Raw genomic sequence first — 4281 nt, forward strand, 5'->3', positions numbered from 1 at the left:
GTTCTTTTTTTCGTTTCTATCAAACGAATAAGAGTAAGGTAACGATTATTTCTAGGACTACTACTTTTCAACCGCGTGTTAAGATTCGCACACTTTTTATTCTATTCCTCTACAAATTGAATCTTTACATCCTCCACGTTCACGGAATACAATGTAAGTATGTAACCACTTCAAACGCACAATTCACACTTGACTTCTCGTACACGTTGTTTTATGTATGCGAACCTACTTTCCTGGCGTCGTAAATTTTTGATATCTCCCGGTAACGATAGATGGTCCATCGTTCACCGCCGACTTTCTTCGCGGCTTGAATGCCGCAATCAGGTGACGCTGCGTGTTTTCAGTGAAAAAATGCGCCTCATGCAAAATGCATGAACTAAAAATCACAATAAGCAAAGGTAACCTCTTTGCGTTAAGTTTGACTTCGTCTATGTATATATATCCATAATTTCTAATAATCCAATTTCTATACTAAATTATCGAAAATTATATCTCTGAATAATAATAAGTAAAGTTTAAAATCAAAATTTCAGAGACCTCGTCACGTGGAAATAATCTAATTTCTATAATAAATTATTGAACAAAAGTTATATTTTTGAATAATAATAAGTAAAATTTAAAATCAAAATTTCAGAGACCTCGTCACAATCGTATTTACATCTTGGAAGCATATCGAATTTCACATAGCAATAATCTAATTTCTATAATAAATCATCGAAGGAAAATTATATCTCTAAATAATAATCGAGTAAAGTTTAAAATCAAAATTTCAAAGACGTGGCAATAATCTAATTTCTATAATAACATTATTATTGAACAAAAGTTATATTTTTGAATAATAATAAGTAAAGTTTAAAATCAAAATTTCAAAGACGTGGCAATAATCTAATTTCTATAATAACATTATTATTGAACAAAAGTTATATTTTTGAATAATAATAAGTAAAGTTTAAAATCAAAATTTCAGAGACGTCGTCACGTGATAATAATTTAATTTCTATAATAAATTATCGAACGAAAGTTATATAATAATAATAAATAAAAAATCAAAATTAAAAATCAAAAATAAAAATTAAAATCAAAATTTCAGGAGTGTGTATACTTAAAGACCTGACAGAGATCTCGTCACAATGGTATTTACATTTTGGAAGCATATCGAATTTCACATAGCAATAATCTAATTTCTATAATAAATTATTGAACAAAAATTATATCTCTGAATAATAATAAGTAAAGTTTAAAATCAAAATTTCAGAGACGTGGCAATAATCTAATTTCTATAATAAATTGAACAAAAATTATATTTCTGAATAATAACCGAGTAATAAAATTATTTTCAAAATTTCAGAGACCTCNATTACAATCGTATTCACATCTTGGAAGCATATCGAATTTCACATACCAATAATCTAATTTCTATAATAAATTATTGAACAAAAATTATATCTCTGAATAATAATAAGTAAAGTTTAAAATCAAAATTTCAGAGACCTCGTCACATGGCAATAATTTCTATAATATCTAATTTCTATAATAAATTATTGAACAAAAGTTATATTTTTGAATAATAATAAGTAAAGTTTAAAATCAAAATTTCAGAGACGTGGCAATAATCTAATTTCTATAATACATTGAACAAAAATTATATTTCTGAATCATAACCGAGTAATAAAATTATTTTCAAAATTTCAGAGACCTCGTCACATGGCAATAATTTCTATAATATCTAATTTCTATAATAAAGTATTGAACAAAAGTTATATTTTTGAATAATAATAAGTAAAGTTTAAAATCAAAATTGCAGAGGCCTCGTCACATGGCAATAATTTCTATAATATCTAATTTCTATAATAAATTGAACAAAAATTATATTTCTGAATAATAACCGAGTAATAAAATTATTTTCAAAATTTCAGAGACCTCGTCACAATCGTATTCACATCTTGGAAGCGTGGCAAATCTCGCGTGGCAATAATCTAATTTCTATAATAATCGAAGGAAAGTTATATCTCTGAATAATAAGAAAATAATTCAGAAGTATACGTATACTCGAAGACCCGACTTAGAGACCTCGTCACAATGGTATTTACATTTCGGAAGCTTAGCCTCCGAGGAAGCGTGTCAAATCTCGCGTGGCAAAATATTTTCGGTGGCGTTGCATGGAGACACCACAGGTGGGTCGACCGTAGGGAATCGCGGCTCGCAATATTTAGACTCGTACTACTTAAGCATGCATAAAGGGGAACCGTGTTGCGAGACGACCGATTATTCACGGCCCTTTTCTTCCTCCTCGCTTTTCCCTATCCCGGAAGAGGAGACCCTTTTTTTCGAGTTCGTTGCACCGACAATAATACGGAAGTCTCGCTGCGTTTCGCAAGGTAAGCCCCTTTCTTCCTTTACCTTTTTTTCTTGAAGAACCGTTTTCGGGTGCAGAGAACGCTTACTTTTTTCCAAAACTGATTCACCAATTTTTTAGACACTGCATTTTCCACGGCCTCCTGCCTTTCCATTGGAAAAATCATTTAAAACGAAACTCGTCGAGTTGGACGAATCGATTCCATCCTCCATCTTGGGACACCGCTTCGTCGACTTCGATCACTTCAATCCTCTCCTTATGTTTCAATTGACAACTTGGAAGGTTTCTCCTTTATTCTTCATATAACGCGAAAAGTAATTTTCAGTTTTATTGAGCAGTAACAATTCTAATAATAAATCATTTTGTCCGATTTTAACGAGTTCTCGTTACATACTCTCGTATTTCACATTTTCAGACACCTACCTACTTTAAGCTGTGTACAAAAAGACTTCTATTCATCGAGCTGAGAGAATGGCGAACTCGTGGATCGTTTCGTCGAACGAGGGGAAGAACTAGAGGAAGAATTGTGCGAACCTCGAAAACTTTGGAACACGTGGTGCGCGTAAACGATACAGGCACGAAAATTTTTGAAGAGGAAAATGGTAAATATTTGAAACGTAACGAGTGTCGTGTTTTCGACGCGCGACCATCGTAAATTTTCCAAAGTTTTTCGATAACAGTAAATATCTCCCCGGCTGCGACACACATGTTCCTTGCCGAGATCCTGGGCACGTTCCCGTTGTCGGTCCTCAGCTTTGTGCCGTCCACGTGTCATCGTTGTCGGCTGCTCCTTTGTGCCCGAATGTCCATGCTCGAAACAATGTATGCAATTTATCATCTCATGAATGGAAGGCACAAAGGGCAGGTATCGAATGAATATTTCGAATATTTCGGGGATTTAATCTTTAAGCGAGACAATAGGGAAGAAGCGGTAAAAGGGATAATAAACGTTCGCTCGCTATTTAAATACCTTCTTAATATTATTCTACCGATCTATTGAATAATTTAATATCCAATTTATCATCTGTTAAATAGTAATAACAATTTGTTATAATGTGTATATAAATTTATACGATGAAACAGTATAATATATATATATATGTATATACAAAATATTTGATATTTTATATTCGATGTTTCGAATATTTGTAAAAAAAAAAAAAAAAAACAAATAAACGTAGCAGGAAACACGCCTAAATATTTTGACAATCGAGAACCGTTGGATTCACGTGGAAGGTGATGTAATTTATGATCTTTGTTTGTTCAAGGTCATGGTCAAAATCCTTAAGTCCCTCGTCAAACCTTCCCGAATCTCGAACCGTTAGGATTATTCGATTGCAGAATTTTACTGCTGGTAATAAACGAGATCTTCAGCCGTTGTTTTCCTGACTTTTCAAGCAGGAACCTCCAATGACTATTGCTTACATCTCCCTTTCAGAAACACACGTTCGCGAATTCTCTTTCACACGAATTAATTCTCTAACACGAATTAATAAAAATAAATAAATACAGAAATTTGATCCTATCACTCGCCATTGCATCCTAACATGCACACATGGTATTATAATATTCAAATAATATAATTAATAAATATAATATTTATTATTTAAATAAATCCAAATTACTTGCCATTGCATCCTACATGCATAGTACATACTAGATAATATTCAAATAATATAATTAATAAATATAACATAATATAATAATATAATAATTAAATAATACATAATACAATAAATATAATATAATATAATATAATTAATAAATAATAACACTTATTATTTAAATAAATCTAAATCGCTTGCCCCTGCATCCTACATGCATAGTACATACTAGATAATATTCAAATAATATAATTAATAAATATAACATAATATAATAATATAATAATTAAATAATACATAATACAATAAATATAATATAAT

General features: G+C 30.9%; 1 long non-coding RNA gene across 1 annotated transcript in view; it reads right to left on the bottom strand.

Moving 5' to 3' along the window:
- LOC102670568 overlaps positions 1-2270 on the bottom strand; it is a 5015-nt gene extending 2745 nt beyond the window's left edge. The window contains exon 1 of the long non-coding RNA XR_421312.2: positions 2260-2270. This is a non-coding gene — a long non-coding RNA (uncharacterized LOC102670568). The remainder of the gene's footprint in view (positions 1-2259) is intronic.
- Positions 2271-4281: the final 2011 nt, after the last annotated feature.

Source organism: Apis dorsata, unplaced genomic scaffold (genome assembly GCF_000469605.1).
Source record: "Apis dorsata unplaced genomic scaffold, Apis dorsata 1.3 scaffold_129, whole genome shotgun sequence".
Classification (NCBI taxonomy): domain Eukaryota; kingdom Metazoa; phylum Arthropoda; class Insecta; order Hymenoptera; family Apidae; genus Apis; species Apis dorsata.